The sequence below is a fragment of the Coregonus lavaretus genome, assembly GCF_964263955.1.
Source record: "Coregonus lavaretus genome assembly, chromosome: 26".
Lineage (NCBI taxonomy): Eukaryota > Metazoa > Chordata > Actinopteri > Salmoniformes > Salmonidae > Coregonus > Coregonus lavaretus.
Window position 1 is genome coordinate 16250238 of NC_140013.1, and position 18437 is coordinate 16268674.

Genomic DNA, 18437 nt, shown 5'->3' on the forward strand with positions numbered 1-18437 from the left:
TTTTGACCTGTATGCTTTTTATGTTGACTGTCTTCACTCTTAATCCCACATTGGCAAACACAATGTGAGTGTCATTGTGGTTCATTTCTTTATAAATGAGCTATTTATTTATATTTAAGCATCTAGAATACTGTAGATCTAGGCCTATGTAGCCTACTGTAAACAATAAATAGGTTTAAAAGATTGACTTTTCGTCTTTGAAAATGTATAAAATCAATTATCTTTTTTACTTGAGGCAGTGAAAAATAGCCTAACCATTACCAATCAGGAAACTAACTTTTAGGAAGTAACTGTGTTGTGTGAGTGACCACACGAGTCAATGGATTCCGTTCAGACTGTAGTACTAATTAATCTGTGTATCACATGGAATATTGCGTGGCGTTATCATAGTCTATATTTCACTTTTTCCAATAGTATTTTTGAATTTTGATTACGACCTTTTTGGTGGTGAGTGGACCAAATTATAAAAAGATTAGCCCATGGCTTTTCTTAATACATGGCCTTTGTGTTTTTACTCTGATGGGCCTCTCCTAATTTTTTTCTGATAGAGGCCTTCTATGAGTTATAGTGGAGTTGAATGTCCCATGGAAACCATAGGGAATGTTCACAGGCACCTCAGCTCTGCCCAACTCTTCGAATGTCTTGGCATCCAAAACCAACAGGAAAGTGCTTTTGTCCTGGAGAAGGGGCACATGTTTACATTAAGTTAGGAGGCTAACATTGGGAGTTAAGAGTGCAACAATTGTTAACCAATGGGCATAGGTGTTTAAAGGGGAACTGACCTTATTTTGAGTGATGACCACAGACATAATGACACCTTCATCCTCTTCTGTAGCGCCAGGCAAGGGTTCAAAGACAGGCTCTGAAGGGTACAGTCCAGGATGCTCCCACACCTTGAAGCACAGTAGTGTGAAGGTCAGCATTGAATTTCCTAACGTCAAACTGCCAAATATGACCTAGGCCTACATCACTCATCGCAATAGAGTACTGTTTTACTGATGCAGATATTCTTCCGTGTTTCTAAAAAGGAAGGAAGAATCAATATATCTGAACCAACATTCATTTTTTTGCCTTGGAGGTCCATTTTGATGAGTGTCTACTACCAGATGTCTGAAACCGCAACCGTAGAAGTAGCGATATGGTTTGGTGTTGTACTTGGCATAGTTGATTTGTGGGAACTCGAGACCACCGTACTTATGGAGTTCCTCATCATGCAGATCCTCATGTGTATAGAACACCTGCAGAGAGAGTGTTTAAAGGCTCTGATAGTAAATATTCACATAATGTGGAGGGTAATCACATAACCTTTTGTTTAATGAACTTGTGATGTATATCAGCAGTGATGTATAATAGAAGACTTGTGCATGATTATTGTACACATACCTTGTCGGCAGTGGTGATACTGTTGGGCGTGTGTTCAGATTTTGCCCACATGGTGTCTCCTTGTCCACGTTGAGAGGCAAGACAAATCGCCGGAGAACACTGCACATAGTGTGTAATAAAAAATAAAAAATATTTTCAACCTCAAGCAGTTCACACGTAGGATTCCTGATCCTAGTGACTTCAGCTGGTTACACTTTTAACTTGAATGAACAAGCCATTATAAATGCTTATAGATGCTTTATAAAATATATTTTTTTAATGATAAATGCTTCTGAATTCAAATGCTTATAAATGTTTACAAATGGAATACGTATTTGTAGTTAGTATTTTAAAAATAGTTTATTAATGCTTATTCATTAAAGTTATGAAGTGTTATACCCTTCAGTTTAGACTGATACTAACCTCGTCCAGAGCCTCTCCTGACTTGCGCATGTTCTGAACCATGTAGTTGTTGATGGCTTTGCCATCGTCTGCGACTCAGAGGTCCATAACCAGGAAGCCATCCTCCTCCCAGGCATTGGTGGTGGAAGGTGGTTAGTGAATGGGCAGGGGCTAGTTCCTTACTTACCTTTAGCAGAGAAAGAATTCCCCATGTTGTATGTTGTACCATCAGGGTCTGTGTGGGGGTGGGCAGTGGCTCCATTGACAGCGATGAATTTGCTCCAGTTCACCTGTTGAGAGCAACAACAAAAATGAAATGTCTTGATAGCCCTTCAATCATGCTATCCTATAATGCAATAGGTCTCTTATTAAATATTTAAACAAAAACATTTGGCTATTTGTTTAGACTGAATGCAACCCGTTATGTACAGTGAGGGAAAAAAGTATTTGATCCCCTGCTGATTTTGTACGTTTGCCCACTGACAAAGAAATGATCAGTCTATAATTTTAATGGTAGGTTTATTTGAACAGTGAGAGACAGAATAACAACAAAAAAAATCCAGAAAAACGCATGTCAAAAATGTAATAAATTGATTTCCATTTTAATGAGGGAAATAAGTGTTTGACCCCCTCTCAATCAGAAAGATTTCTGGCTCCCAGGTGTCTTTTATACAGGTAACGAGCTGAGATTAGGAGCACACTCTTAAAGGGAGTGCTCCTAATCTCAGTTTGTTACCTGTATAAAAGACACCTGTCCACAGAAGCAATCAATCAATCAGATTCCAAACTCTCCACCATGGCCAAGACCAAAGAGCTCTCCAAGGATGTCAGGGACAAGATTGTAGACCTACACAAGGCTGGAATGGGCTACAAGACCATCGCCAAGCAGCCCGGTGAGAAGGTGGCAACAGTTGGTGCGATTATTCGCAAATGGAAGAAACACAAAATAACTGTCAATCTCCCTCGGCCTGGGGCTCCATGCAAGATCTCACCTCGTGGAGTTGCAATGATCATGAGAACGGTGAGGAATCAGCCCAGAACTACACGGGAGGATCTTGTCAATGATCTCAAGGCAGCTGGGACCATAGTCACCAAGAAAACAATTGGTAACACACTATGCCGTGAAGGACTGAAATCCTGCAGCGCCTGCAAGGTCCCCCTGCTCAAGAAAGCACATATACAGGCCAGTCTGAAGTTTGCCTATGAACATCTGAATGATTCAGAGGAGAACTGGGTGAAAGTGTTGTGGTCAGATGAGACCAAAATCGAGCTCTTTGGCATCAACTCAACTCGCCATGTTTGGAGGAGGAGGAATGCTGCCTATAACCCCAAGAACACCATCCCCAGCGTCAAACATGGAGGTGGAAACATTATGCTTTGGGGGTGTTTTTCTGCTAAGGGGACAGGACAACTTCACTGCATCAAAGGGAAGATGGACGGGCCATGTACCGTCAAATCTTGGGTGAGAACCTCCTTCCCTCAGCCAGGGCATTGAAAATGGGTTGTGGATGGGTATTCCAGCATGACAATGACCCAAAACACACGGCCAAGGCAACAAAGGAGTGGCTCAAGAAGAAGCACATTATGGTCCTGGAGTGGCCTAGCCAGTCTCCAGACCTTAATCCCATATAAAATCTGTGGAGGGAGCTGAAGGTTCGAGTTGCCAAATGTCAGCCTCGAAACCTTAATGACTTGGAGAAGATCTGCAAAGAGGAGTGGGACAAAATCCCTCCTGAGATGTGTGCAAACCTGGTGGCCAACTACAAGAAACTGACCTCTGTGATTGCCAACAAGGGTTTTGCCACCAAGTACTAAGTCATGTTTTGCAAAGGGGTCAAATACTTATTTCCCTCATTAAAATGCAAATCAATTTATAACATTTTTGACATGCGTTTTTCTGGATTTTTTTGTTGTTATTCTGTCTCTCACTGTTCAAATAAACCTACCATTAAAATTATAGACTGATCATTTCTTTGTCAGTGGGCAAACATACAAAATCAGCAGGGGATCAAATACTTTTTTCCCTCACTGTATGTAGGCTACTGTAGGTAGTGTGTGTAGGCCTTTTAAATAGAAAAGAAAAAGCTGCACACTAGTAGCTCTGATACAATATTTTATTAACCAAGGCCTACCTTTTCCTTTGTCTCAAGTGTCTCACGGTCCACCTTGTGCATGAAGTTTGTCTCCGTGCTCAGGAAGTAATCACCCTTGTTTGTCACAAAGCTCACATTGTCATTATCTGACGCTTCTGTGGACCAAAGACAGTTTTCATGTGATTAGCACAACGCAAATCAATTTTCTGTCTGTCATATATTCTACACTCTTTGACCTCAAACTCTTGAACTGCAGCCTTGAACTGTAAACTCACTTGGCAGTTCGAACCGGGACAGAAAGCGCTGGAAGAAGTTCTTGCAGGGTTCTGGCATGACCACAGTCCCGAATTCAGACAAAACGATGCGGCTGTTCTCACTGTTAGCCGTGTAGCAATCACTGCCCCGGATGCGGCTCTTGTAGGTCACCTGGCCCCCTGCGATTTTGAACTGATGCAGGAGGGCCATTACGTCAAACCAGTGGTTGAATCTGAGAAGCAGAATAAATAGTTAATGTAGTACTTTGACTTGGTATAGCTTGTTAAAATATACTCACTTATTATGACCAATCTCAAACTTTCCTGGTCCGTTTCTGAGGAAATTGCCACTAATCACTCTAGGATCCTTATTCTTATTTGACTTAGTATTTTTCAAGTCCAGACAATATTATTACCCAAAAACACCTGAAGACCTACAAAGCAAAACAGCAGATAGATATCAAAGCAGAACTAGAAATTGTATTAAAGGAGCTTGTGGGGATTAATAGGCCTACAATAAAGTACTCTTTAGATTTTTTTTACAAACTGAATAGTCATATGTTTTAAAGATGAGATGAAAATAAATTAGGCAATGTATGACTGCAAAACGCTTTAACCTTCATTGTAGAACATCATCTTACCTGTAGTGCTTGGAGGTGACATGGTTGTCAGGATTGAGAATGTCTGACTGTCTTGCTTGAAGGGAGTGCAGGTTCTTGCGGAAGGGAGTCCAAGTGATAGGACTCTTCTCATGTGAAGCTCCTGGGTGCCACTTAGTGTAAACGGCTGAGCTTTATACTGTAGCTGTAGCACAACCCTTTAGACCACGTGGTGGTTCTTACATAGGTCTTTGCAGAACAGAAGTTCTGTAAGCATAGCAGCGGGAAGTAGGGGTGCTAATCGAAATAAAATATATATATATATATTTAAAAAATATATGTGAAAATGTCTTACAAAAGTAGTGCACTGGGCATTTACTAGCCCTGTATTTCCCTGTCAGTGAAAAAATCGCAGCACCCCTAAACATCTTCCTGCGTTCAAAAAAGGACTCTGATAACCCAATCATGGGGATGATCTCTGGATCAGCTCCAGAAGTTGTAAACTAACACAGCAGCACCTACGCTGTATAGGACATTATACACTGCTCAAAAAAATAAAGGGAACACTTAAACAACACAATGTAACTCCAAGTCAATCACACTTCTGTGAAATCAAACTGTCCACTTAGGAAGTAACACTGATTGACAATAAATGTCACATGCTGTTGTGCAAATGGAATAAACAACAGGTGGAAATTATAGGCAATTAGCAATACACCCCCAATAAAGGAGTGGTTCTGCAGGTGGTGACCACAGACCACTTCTCAGTTCCTATGATTCCTGGCTGATGTTTTGGTCACTTTTGAATGCTGGTGGTGCTTTCACTCTAGTGGTAGCATGAGACGGAGTCTACAACCCACACAAGTGGCTCAGGTAGTGCAGCTCATCCAGGATGGCACATCAATGCGAGCTGTGGCAAGAAGGTTTGCTGTGTCTGTCAGCGTAGTGTCCAGAGCATGGAGGCGCTACCAGGAGACAGGCCAGTACATCAGGAGATGTGGAGGAGGCCGTAGGAGGGCAACAACCCAGCAGCAGGACCGCTACCTCCGCCTTTGTGCAAGGAGGAGCAGGAGGAGCACTGCCAGAGCCCTGCAAAATGACCTCCAGCAGGCCACAAATGTGCATGTGTCTGCTCAAACGGTAAGAAACAGACTCCATGAGGGTGGTATGAGGGCCCGACGTCCACAGGTGGGGGTTGTGCTTACAGCCCAACACTGTGCAGGACGTTTGGCATTTGCCAGAGAACACCAAGATTGGCAAATTCGCCACTGGCGCCCTGTGCTCTTCACAGATGAAAGCAGGTTCACACTGAGCACATGTGACAGACGTGACAGAGTCTGGAGACGCCGTGGAGAACGTTCTGCTACCTGCAACATCCTCCAGCATGACCGGTTTGGTGGTGGGTCAGTCATGGTGTGGGGTGGCATTTCTTTGGGGGGCCGCACAGCCCTCCATGTGCTCGCCAGAGGTAGCCTGACTGCCATTAGGTACCGAGATGAGATCCTCAGACCCCTTGTGAGACCATATGCTGGTGCGGTTGGCCCTGGGTTCCTCCTAATGCAAGACAATGCTAGACCTCATGTGGCTGGAGTGTGTCAGCAGTTCCTGCAAGAGGAAGGCATTGATGCTATGGACTGGCCCGCCCGTTCCCCAGACCTGAATCCAATTGAGCACATCTGGGACATCATGTCTCGCTCCATCCACCAACGCCACGTTGTACCACAGACTGTCCAGGAGTTGGCGGATGCTTTAGTCCAGGTCTGGGAGGAGATCCCTCAGGAAACCATCCGCCACCTCATCAGGAGCATGCCCAGGCGTTGTAGGGAGGTCATACAGGCACGTGGAGGCCACACACACTACTGAGCCTCATTTTGACTTGTTTTAAGGACATTAAATCAAAGTTGGATCATCCTGTAGTGTGGTTTTCCACTTTAATTTTGAGGGTGACTCCAAATCCAGACCTCCATGGGTTGATAAATTTGATTTCCATTGATAATTTTTGTGTGATTTTGTTGTCAGCACATTCAACTATGTAAAGAAAAAAGTATTTAATAAGATTATTTCATTCATTCAGATCTAGGATGTGTTATTTTAGTGTTCCCTTTATTTTTTTGAGCAGTGTATTTTGGAGCAGGTTCATTAGCTGTCTGTATATTTAAGAGATCTGTGTACATTATTTGTTATTTAACTTTTTACTGCAGTGGGCTAAATCAAGGTCACACAGTGTTTCTTGGTAGTCTTAAACAAATCTACTTTGAAACAAAAGTATACACCATACACATGGTTATGGGCTTTGAAAAAAGGAGACACCTGTACCATGTCAGATAAAGAATTGAATGTATTCCATTTTGAGTTTGCATCCCAATATTACACTTTATATACATCACAGAAGACTGAAATATAAAAAACCGTTTGACATATACCCCTTTCAGACATGGAATGTGGCGCCTTGAAAGCGCCTCGACTATGGTATGTTTGTTTGTCTGAAAGGGTACATACACTACAGCTTTTTAAATGCCGCACGATACCTTCTCTGGAGATAGTTTCGAAGCTCCACTGAAGGGGCATTTAACTTGTCCGTAAAGGAATGCCACTTCTGAAGCGGGACTAACTTCCATCTCTAGGCAACCAGAACTGCCAATCAAATGATCTCGAGCTGACTGCCTGCTTGCTGCCTGCTTGCAGACCACTCTCTCCTAAAAAAAGTACTTTTGAAGTTCGTTAAATACAATGACGTAAAATACATTTAGTAGAAAGAAAACACATCTATCTACCCTACCATAAAAAATAGCAGAAAAACAACATAGCACATCAATCACCAACGTTTATTGTTGTCAGGGAAACAATACTGAACATTCTATGCAGGAGCAGAATTCTACTGTCTGAAAAGGTACAGATGCTTCTGGTGCAGCCCTTTTTTTTATTGTCTGAAAGGTTATTATTAGTTGTCGCTATCGACCCATTACCTTAGCGGCAGCCTATGTATGAAATAGGTCATAGAAACACTGGATTGCGGCGGGTTTTTGAAATTGTTTATTAATTATGAAATTGTGAAAACTATTAACATTCCACCATGAGGCCACTAGGCCATTTGACTGCAGGAAAGGGCTACGATATAGCAGCAGACCTCATTATTACAGTGTTGTTTCTAGACCAGGAAAGTCCAACAGAACAAACCATCCAGTCATAATATTTGACAAGCTCCAGCTCTGTAAATGTTAACTTATGAAAACAAGAACTGTGATTGTATGATAACTGACCCCTGAACAGTGCATCACCTGAACGTGTCCCTCAGTTAACCCCAGGAAGCACGTCGCACAGCTGCTGTTAAACTTGCATCATTATTACGTCATGTTACAGCTTGTTCTGATAACTGTACTTCTGTACAAAGTATTATATTGTTCTGTGTTGTCATCTAGTGGCGAAATTGGGTACTGTAGCTTTTAATTAGCTAACTTTCGGTTCAGAGCTATTTCATGTCAGAACAATCCCTGCAACAACAACCGACAGACAAGCTCTATTTTTCCATCTTACTAGGACTTGGTTAAAGATAAGTCTGTAAGTACTTTTGAGTTATTAGAACATGCTTTTGCTAATTGAAATTGTGCTTCTAGAATATTTATGTTTTTTACATGTTTATTCTAGTTTTCTAAGTTCCGATGATGCTAAGGTAATTGCGCTAACTATTGCCTATTCACTTAACATTGTGTGTTAGCATGCTAGCTAAAGTATCGTGACGGAATTTAGTTTAGTTGGGTTTTGGACGTATCTAGCTATTTTAAGTGTTCAGATATCGCTTGTGACAGAGCTAAAGCATAGTTATTAAGCTATATGGACACTTAGATTGTGTGCATATGTTTTGTGGCACCTTTCCTGTGATGTAAATTGGCATAATTTCTGCACGGTCATTTTGGCTAGCTAGGCTTGTTTTCTTGTTGCTAGCTCGTGATAGAAATGCAGTTCTTTATTTGTATCCATTTGTGTGAATGTATATAGTGACTTTTCTAATACATTTTCTCCTTTCTGTATCTGTTACAGTTTTACAAAACAAAATATCTTCTACTAAAGATTCTTAAAAGGTACCAGTGCCTCCTGATTCTTTATTGGAAGAGTGTAAGCTGTCTGCCAAGCTTTGTAGCTTACACATTGTGAGGGCAGAACAGTAAAAATACTTAGTACACGACAGGCCCAGACACAGGAAAAGTGGATCCCTTCTTCACATCGCTATCCAGCCAGACTCTTCAGCCATCAGACATCATCACATGGAGGTAACCCAAGCTCATCATGCAACAACCAAAGGATCAAGGTAACACCCCAGCCTTCTTTCAGCATCCAGATGTAGAGGGCAGCCCATACAACACGCTGGAGACCAGGTCACCAGGTGCTCAAGCTCTAGAGGCTCTAGGCAATCAAACCTGACATCAGCTAGTGCTTAAGCTGCCAGGTCACAACGCACGAGTTCTAGGCATTCGAGTCACTCTAACCTTTCATCAGCTAGTGCTGCAGCCACCAAGGCTCGTGCAGAGGCGGCACGCGCACTGGCTTCCTATGCTATACGTGAAACTGATATCATTAGAGAACAAGCCTGCATAGAAGAAGAGCAGCAAAGGGTTACGGCTGAAGCAGCTGTCCTGGCAGCTAGAAGGAAAGCAGAGGTAAAAGTACATTTGCATGTTCTCAAACAGGAGAAAGCTGCTAGTGCAGCCATAGTTGAAGCTGAGGTTTTAGAAGCAGCTGCCGAAGATGAAAACATCTTCTGTCACATCGTCTGATAGAAACACAGATGACACTTCTCAGCACAGCTCAACGCATCAGTGAGTATGTACAATCGTACACAATCATGTACACTGCTCCACCTCATCGTGACCCAAGGTCATTGGAATCATCAAAGATCCATCCAGCAGTGGTCAACATTGATACAGCTAGATGCTACAAAACTGAACCGGTCCTCCAATTTGACAAACAAAGTGGTCATGAGCACAGAGGTCTACCTGTCAGTCCTTCAGGTAACCAACAGAACAGCAACTTATTCCCCCCTCTCCAGAACACCATTAAAAGCTACAGAGGAGAGATCATGTCTGTAGGAGAACAACCCCACAACATTGGGCTGTCCAACCAAGCTCACCTGCCGTCTCCTCAGCCACAACCACGGCCTGCAACTGCCCTCAGAGAGGATCCACCTGATACATCAGGAGCTACAGATGTAACTAAATACCTGATACGTCGTGAAATGGGTAGTTCCGGCCTATTGAAGTTTGATGACCATCCAGAAAACTATTGGGCCTGGAAATCATCCTTTCTTAGCAGCACCCAAGACCTAAATCTGACAGCCAGAGAAGAGCTGGACCTACTATCCAACTGGCTTGGACCCGGGTCATCTGAGCAGGCCAAGAGGATCAGATCAGTGCACGTCCACAACGCAACAGCAGGTCTCACGATGGTATGGCAGAGACTTGAAGACAGCTACGGTTCACCTGAAGTGATTGAAAGCGCACTTCTGATGAAAATTGACGATTTTCCGAAGATCACAAACAAAGACAACAAGAAGTTAAGAGAGCTTGGAGACATGGAGGCAGCTAAAGCTGCTGGAGAGCTACCAGGCCTCTCGTATCTGGACACATCTCGTGGTGTCAATCCAATCATAGAGAAGCTCCCCTACAGCCTACAAGAAAGATGGATCTCACAAGGGTCAAAATATAAGGACGATCATCGGGTTGCATTCCCACCGTTCTCCTTCTTCGCCAATCTTATTGTCAACCAAGCGAGGACCCGCAACGATCCAAGCTTTACCTTCCTAAACACAGGAGGTTCAAAAACTATCAGAGAAGCACAACAGAGAACACAGAACTCCAGTGTCCGTACGGAAGACATAAGTTTCATCTCAGTCTGAAGCTAACCAGGCACATCCCTCAGGAAAGAAAGTTGAGGACCCAAACAAACAGTGTCCATTACACAACAAGCCTCACCCTCTGAGAAAATGCCACAGCCTCAGGAGCAAGACATTGGATGAACGCAAGTCTTATCTCAAGGACAACCACATCTGTTTCAGATACTGTGCTTCAACCAAATATCTCGCAAAAGACTGTGAGACAGCGGTGCAGTGCAAAGAGTGCGATCATGATAGACATCCGTCTGCGTTGCATCCGGGGCCAGCCCCATGGAGAACAGAGAACTCCGCAGCCAAGGAAGACCATGGCGGGGAGCAAAGGGAAAGGGCAACACCTGCACCTCAAAGTGCACTGAGATCTGTGGAGAGGCAGTCAGCTCTAGATCGTGTTCCAAGATATGCTTAGTCAAAGTGTATCCCGCAGGTCACAGAGAGAAGGCAGTCAGAATGTATGCTGTCTTAGATGAACAGAGGAACAAGTCGTTAGCCAGTGTCACGCCCTGACTCAGGGGACGCTTAAATGTTGAGTCAGGGTGTGTATATTCTTTGTTGTGTGTTTTCTATGTTTCAATCTATTATGTGTAGATCTATGTTGGCCGGTGTGGTTCCCAATCAGAGGCAGCTGTAGCTCGTTGTCTCTGATTGGGGATCATACTTAGGCAGCCTATTGGCACTAGTGGGTTGTGGGATCTTGTTCCGTGTAAGGTATGTTGTGTGTGCTACCTTGGACTTCACGTGTCGTTGGTTTATTGTTTTGTCGTGTGTTTATTCAGTGTAAATAAACATGTACGTATATCACGCTGCGCCTTGGTCTGACCCGTCCTTCAACGAACGTGACAGCCAGAACTGAGTTCTTCGACCTCTTCGCTGTCAAAGGAGGTTCAGCTCCCTACACTCTGAAGACATGTTCAGGAGTAATGGAGACATCTGGGAGAAGAGCAAGCAACTACATTGTGGAGTCATTGGAAGGAAAAACACAGCTTATACTCTTCCCACTCTCATAGAATGTGAAATGATGCCCGATGATAGATCAGAGATTCCCTCACCTGAAATTGCATGTCATCACCCGCATCTGATGCCTGTTGCAGAAAAGATTCCAGCACTCGACCCGGGCGCAGCAATCCTTCTCCTGCTCGGAAGAGACATATTAAGAGTGCACAAAGTCAGAGAGCAATACAACGGGCCTCACAACACACCCTACGCACAACACCTTTACCTCGGATGGGTTATCATCGGTGATGTATGTCTGAACGGATCTCACAAGCCAGCTAAAGTTAGCGTTTATAGAACAAATGTGCTGCAAAATGGACGCACATCATTTCTTAGCCCTTGTGCTAACATCATTCAGATCAAAGAGAGACTGAATAACACAACACAACTTCAGGAAGCTCAGAGTTGCATAGAGGCCGCTGTCCCAGCTGGAGATACGGACGACTTCGGATGCAATGTGTTTGAAAGAACAAAAAACGACAACAGGCCAGCCCCATCGATTGAAGATAGCATCTTCCTTGAGATCATGGATAGAGAAGTCTTCATGGACAAGTCTAAAAGCTGGGTAGCTCCTCTACCTTTCCGTTCACCCCGGCGTCAACTCCCTAACTACAGAGGACAGGCACTAAAACGACTCACTTCTCTGCAACGTACTCTGGAGATAAAGCCGGACATGAAAGAACACTTTCATGACTTTGTGCAGAAGATCTTCGACAATGACCAAGCTGAAAAAGCTCCATCGTTGAAGGGAAAACAATAATGTTGGTATCTTTGGTGTGTATCATCCCCAAAAACCAGGTCAGATACGAGTAGTGTTTGACTCCAGCGATAAGCATGAAGGTGTCTCCTTCAACGATGTTCTCCTCAGTGGACCAGACCTGAATAACACACTCCTCAGAGTCCTCATCTGATTCCGAAAAGAACGTATTGCAGTCACAGCTGATGTGCAACAGATGTTCTACTGCCTCTTTGTCAGAGAAGACCACCGAGATTACCTGAGGTTCCTGTGGTATGAAGACAACGACCTTAGCAAAGATATCACAGAATACAGGATGAAAGTACATGTGTTCGGTAACAGCCCCTCTCCAGCTGTGGCCATCTACAGCCTGAGGCGGGCAGCCCAGAAGGGTGTAGAAGAGCACGGCACAGAAGCAAAACAGTTTGTCATGAGAAACTTCTATGTGGACAATGGACTTACCTCATTCTCCAGCGACGAAAAAGCAATTGACATCCTGAAAAGAACAAGAGAAATGTTAGCCGAGTCAAGCGTGGGGCTGCACAAGATAGCCTCCAACAGCAGCAAAGTCATGGAAGCATTTCTTCCAGAGGATCGCGCAAAAGATCTCAAAGATCTGGATCTAGGGGTAGTTGGAATCTGGAAACAGACAGCTCCACCTTTTGTGTATCCCGAGAAGAGAAGCTGTTCACAAGAAGAGGTGTCCTGTCCACGGTCAACAGCCTATACGACCCCCTAGGGTTTGTAGCACCTATCACTATGCAAGGCAAGGCTCTAATTAGAGAAATATTTACTGAACATGAACAATGTGAATGGGACACCCTCTACCAGAAGAGAAAGAGAGAAAGTGGAAAATGTGGAAAGACTCACTGTTGGAACTCGAACAGCTCACTATCCGAAGGCCCTATGTCCCTGTCTCCTTGTCTTTCACGCAGTGAAGAGAGCTGTGCGTCATATCAGCTGTAGCCTACCCCAGAGTGGTCGATGTCGAAGGAAGAAGTCATGTTGGGCTCATCATGGGAAAGTCCAAACTGGCTCCACGTCCTGCTCACACTGTTCCACGCCTAGAGCTTTGTGCCGCTGTCTTAGCAGTTGAGATGGCAGACCTGATCATTGCTGAGATGGACATTGAGATTCATGCAGTGAAGTTCTACACAGACAGCAAGATTGTGCTAGGATATATTCACAACACCTCAAGAAGATTCTACGTCTACGTGTCGAACAGAGTGATACACATAAGGAGGTCCACACAGCCAGACCAGTGGCATCACGTCATTATGGACAAAAATCCAGCATATCATGGAACTAGGCCTGTACCAGCAGCCGTCCTCAATCACACAACCTGGTTCTCAGGCCCACCTTTCCTGGCAAAGATGGAGAGAGAAGAGACTACTCAGTCAGAAACCTTCGAACTTATGGGATCAGATACTGATATAGAGATCCGGTCGCACTTCACAACCTTCTCTACCGAAGCTACTGAAGTCCAACTTGGCTCACACAGTTTTGAACGTTTCTCCAGCTGGAAGTCGCTCACCCGAGCAATCGCAAAACTACTCCAAATGGCCAAATCCTTCTCCAGGGCTCCAGACAGTGACAAGGGCAACCGTCTTAAACAAGCCAAAACCACCATCATCAGATGCGTACAGCAAGAAGTCTTCAAAGAAGAAATCCAAGTGCCTCACCAAAAGAGAAGAGGTCAACAAACAAAGTCCACTAAAGAAGCTGAACCCTATCATCGATAAGGACGGGTTGATAAGAATCGGAGGTCGCACAGCAGCAGCTGATATGTCATGGGAAGAGAAACACCCTCTCATCATGCCCAAGAACCACCACGTCACCACTCTGTTGTTGAGGCAATACCACAAGCAAGTTGCACATCAGGGTCGTCACTTCACTGAAGGCGCAGTCTGGTCAGCTGGATTGTGGATCATTGGAAGTGAAAGACTGGTATCCAGCATAATCCATAAGTGTGTGATCTGCAGAAAACTGGAAGAGCAGAAGATGTCAGACTTACCTGCAGACAGACTTGCCTCTGATCCTCCGTTCACTCATGTTGAACTGGACATCTTTGGACCCTGGAGCATCACCTCTTGTCGGACCAGAGGAGGCAGCGCTGAAAGTAAACGCTGGGCCGTCCTGTTCTCCTGCATGAGTACAAGAGCGGTACACATCGAAGTGATAGAGTCTATGTCTACCCCCAGCTTCATCAACGCTTTGAGAAGATTCTTCTCTATCTGAGGACCTGCAAAGCAACTACGCTCGGATCGTGGCACAAACTTCATCGGAGCCTGCAAAGAGCTGAAGGTCAGAACAGATGACTCTGAGATGCACGTGGACCTTCAATCCCCCTCATGCGTCACATATGGGAGGAGCTTGGGAGAGGATGATTGGAATCGCTCGCCTCATTCTGGATGCCATGCTTCTGGAAGTTAGTTCTACTCGTCTCACACATGAAGTCCTCACCACACTCATGGGTGAAGTCATGGCCATCATGAACACTCGACCCATAGTTCCAGTGTCCATGGATCCAGAGATGCCAGCAGTTCTTACACCTGCAATGCTTCTGACACAAAATATTGAAACTACAACAGCACCCCCAGGAGACTTCAACCTCAAAGATCTCTACAGCAAGCAATGGAAAAAGTTCAGAGCCTCTCAGACACATTCTGGAAAAGATGGAGACAAGAATACCTGGCGACACTCTAGTCACGCAGAAATACTTTTGAGTTATTAGAACATGCTTTTGCTAATTCAAATTGTGTTTCTAGAATATTTATGTTTTTTACATGTTTATTCTAGTTTTCTAAGTTCCGATGATGCTAAGCTAATTGCGCTAACTATCGCCCATTCACTTAACATTGTGTGTTAGCATGCTAGCTAAGGTTTCGTGACGGAATTTAGCTTGGTTGGGTTTTGGACATATCTAGCTATTTTAAGTGTTCAGGTATCTCTTGTGACACAGCTAAAACATAGTTATTCAGCTATATGGACACTTAGATTGTGTGTATATGTTTTGTGGCACTTTTCCTGGGATGTAGATTGTCATAATTTCTGCACGGTCATGTTGGCTAGCTAGGCTTATTTTCTTGTTGCTAGCTCGTGATAGAAATGCTGTTCTTTATTTGTGTCCATTTGTGTGAATGTATATAGTGACTTTTCTAATACATTTTCTCATTTCTGTATATGTTACAGTTTTACAAAACAAAATATCTTCTACTAAAGATTCTTAAAAGGTACCAGTGCCTCCTGATTCTTTATTGGAAGAGTGTAAGCTGTCTGCCAAGCTTTGTAGCTTACACATTGTGGGGGCAGAACAGCTCAAACACATCCTCACTGGACAGATGTATGAAAAGATGGAGATTAACAAAAGACTTGTGGTTTCACTTTATTTGGTAAAACTAACTCACTAACTAAAAGTAATTTATAAGTAATTCAGTCATTACAAAAAAGTTACATTATGGGATGCCTGAAACCTTATCAGACTCTGACCAGGCAATAACTTACAGTGCCTTGCAAAAGTATTCATCCCCCTTGGCGTTTTTCCTATTTTGTTGCATTACAACCTGTAATATAAATTGATTTTTATTTGGATTTCATGTAATGGACATACACAAAATAGTCCAAATGGGTGAAGTGAAATGAAAAAAATAACTTGTTTCAAAAAATTCTAAAAAATAAATAACGGAGAAGTTCACCCCCTTTGCTATGAAGCCCCTAAATAAGATCTGGTGCAACTAATTACCTTCAGAAATCACAGAATTAGTTAAATAAAGTCCACCTGTGTGCAATCTAAGTGTCACATGATCTCAGTATATATACACCTGTTCTGAAAGGCCCCAGAGTCTGCAACACCACTAAGCAAGGGGTACCATGAAGACCAAGGAGCTCTCCAAACAGGTCAGGGACAAAGTTGTGGAGAAGTACAGATCAGGGTTGGGTTATAAAAAAATATCCAACACTTTGAACATCCCACGGAGCACCATTAAATCCATTATAAAAAAAATGGAAAGAATATGGCACCACAACAAACCTGCCAAGAGAGGGCCGCCCACCAAAACTCACGGACCAGGCAAGGAGGGCATTAATCAGAGAGGCAACAAAGAGACCAAAGATAAGTGTAGGCCGTCATTGTAAATAAGAATTTGTTCTTAACTGACCTGCCTAGTTAAATAAAGGTAAACAAAAAAAACAACAACAACAAAAAAAACCAGAAGGAGCTACAAAGCTCCACAGCAGAGATTGGAGTATCTGTCCATAGGACCACTTTAAGCCGTACACTCCACAGAGCTGGGCTTTACGGAAGAATGGCCAGAAAAAAGCCATTGCTTAAAGAAAAAAATAAGCAAACACGTTTGGTGTTCGCCAAAAGGCATGTGGGAGACTCCCCAAACATATGGAAGAAGGTACTCTGGTCAGATGAGACTAAAATTGAGCTTTTTGGCCATCAAGGAAAACGCTATGTCTGGCGCAAACCCAACACCTCTCATCACCCCGAGAACACCATCCCCACAGTGAAGCATGGTGGCAGCATCATGCTGCAGGGATGTTTTTCATTGGCAGGGACTGGGAAACTGGTCAGAATTGAAGGAATGATCGATGGCACTAAGTACAGGGAAATACTTGAAGGAAACCTGTTTCAGTCTTCCAGAGATTTGAAACTGGGATGTAGGTTCACCTTCCAGCAGGACAATGACCCTAAGCATACTGCTAAAGCAACACTCGAGTGGTTTAAGGGGAAACATTTAAATGTCTTGGAATGACTTAGTCAAAGGCCAGACCTCAAACCAATTGAGAATCTGTGGTATGACTTAAAGATTGCTGTACACCAGCGGAACCCATCCAACTTGAAGGAGCTGGAGCAGTTTTGCCTTGAAGAATGGGCAAAAATCCCAGTGGCTAGATGTGCCAAGCTTATAGAGACATACCCCAAGAGACTTGCAGGTGTAATTGCTGCAAAAGGTGGCTCTACAAAGTCTTGACTTTGGGGGGGGGGTGAATAGTTATGCACGCTCAAGTTTTCAGTTTTTTTTTTGTCTTATATCTTGTTTGTTTCACAACAACAAATATTTTGCATCTTCAAAGTGGTAGGCATGTTGTGTAAATGAAATGATTCAACCCCCCCCCCCCCAAAAATCAATTTTAATTCCAGGTTGTAAGGCAACAAAATAGGAAAAGTGCCACGGGGGGTGAATACTTTCGCAAGCCTCTGTAACTGTAATGGACATTGTAACACCTCATAAAGATGGGTAATATAAAGGTGTTACTGAGGACAATAATTTGTATGTAGGCTACTCAAACATCCAACCATGTGGATGTACCTGACACATTGGCTAAGGTTGTGGTTATTAACTAACTCTAAGTTGGGCATATTGATTTAGCATAAGGTTTGTTTATGTCTGATTGTGTTTGACTTTGTCTCGGGTTTAACAACACCTGTGACAATATATCCTATAAACCCGCTCACTGGCACAAACTGGTTGAATCAATGATGTTTCCATTATATTTCAACAAAAAATGTTTGTTATTCCTTCTGATGACATTGAATCAACGTGGAAAACTTATTGGATTTGCAAAATGTCATCAACATAAAGGAATTTTGTGAATTTCTGTCACTTTTAACCTAAATCCATTGACATGGTAAAAATGTTTGATTATTTCACTTTGAATTCACGTTAGTTGACAAAAATGGATGTTGAACTGACGTCTGTGCCCAGTGTGTGGCTTCTCTGGCATTATCACTTAAATGTAGGTTTAGTGTTATTTTCCCTGCAGTACACTGAACTGTGAATTTACTGTTATATTACCCCCAATTATAATATGTTATTACAATCTGGAAGTTGTTAGCCAACTCAGTCGATAGAGCATGTGTTTTTAGAGCGGGTTTATGATTTTTTGATTCTCTAGCTGTCCCTACATTTGAAAAGTAAGTAATTAGTTAAATCAGCTCATTTCAGTACAGAACATTCCCATGACAAAAAATTATCCATGCACTCATAATATTGAACATACCCTCCAGCTCTATACACTGAAATTGGGGAATGAGGCTGTTTTTTAAAAGTGGAACTCCAGCTGTCTATTTTGGCCCATTCCTCCTGACAGAGCTGGTGTAACTGA

At 43.2% G+C, this 18437-nt stretch overlaps 1 pseudogene across 1 annotated transcript; it reads right to left on the reverse strand.

Annotated features, from left to right (window-relative positions):
- Positions 1-530: 530 nt before the first annotated feature.
- Positions 531-14846, reverse strand: LOC311101537 (carotenoid-cleaving dioxygenase, mitochondrial-like; annotated as a pseudogene). Its single transcript has 13 exons — positions 14792-14846; positions 14338-14467; positions 12786-12819; positions 12395-12591; positions 4411-4470; positions 4133-4344; positions 3897-4012; positions 1952-2054; positions 1808-1853; positions 1384-1482; positions 1058-1238; positions 783-893; positions 531-677 (listed from the first exon to the last, which is right to left on the reverse strand). The product of its transcript is annotated as a carotenoid-cleaving dioxygenase, mitochondrial-like (transcript).
- Positions 14847-18437: the final 3591 nt, after the last annotated feature.